At 54.5% G+C, this 319-nt stretch overlaps 1 protein-coding gene across 3 annotated transcripts in view; it reads right to left on the bottom strand.

The window, feature by feature from the left end:
* LOC119271073 (lipid phosphate phosphatase 2-like) overlaps window positions 1-319 on the bottom strand; it is a 3,383-nt gene extending 3,064 nt beyond the window's left edge. For all 3 annotated transcript variants that reach the window (XM_037553037.1, XM_037553035.1, XM_037553036.1), the window contains exon 1: window positions 139-319. The gene's annotated coding sequence lies outside the window, so the exon portion shown is untranslated. The remainder of the gene's footprint in view (window positions 1-138) is intronic.

Genomic DNA, 319 nt, shown 5'->3' with positions numbered 1-319 from the left:
ACCCGAAAACAAACAAAATAAAAGACATATGCGGTGGTGGATCAAACCCTAGAACTAAAAAATGGCGGGATTCACAGGACAAAATCTCGTGATTTTAGAACGAAAAAATAAAGGAATTTGGGGAGCGGTGCGCGTCACCTCGGAATTAAACCCTTGGAGGTGGAGAGGGTGGCGATGGAACAGAGGGACGGATGGATCCGGGGAGTTTCGCCGGCGACGAGGGGGGAGGGAAAGAGAGGAGAGAAGGGTGGAGAAGGGGGTGCCGGAGCAGGAATTGTGGTTGGGTGCGGAGGGCGGTGCCGTCTGCCGTGCCGCGACA

This window comes from Triticum dicoccoides, chromosome 3A (genome assembly GCF_002162155.2).
Source record: "Triticum dicoccoides isolate Atlit2015 ecotype Zavitan chromosome 3A, WEW_v2.0, whole genome shotgun sequence".
NCBI lineage: Eukaryota > Viridiplantae > Streptophyta > Magnoliopsida > Poales > Poaceae > Triticum > Triticum dicoccoides.
The sequence above is the reverse complement of the archived record's forward strand: the minus strand, read 5'-3'. Positions and strand labels throughout refer to the sequence as shown.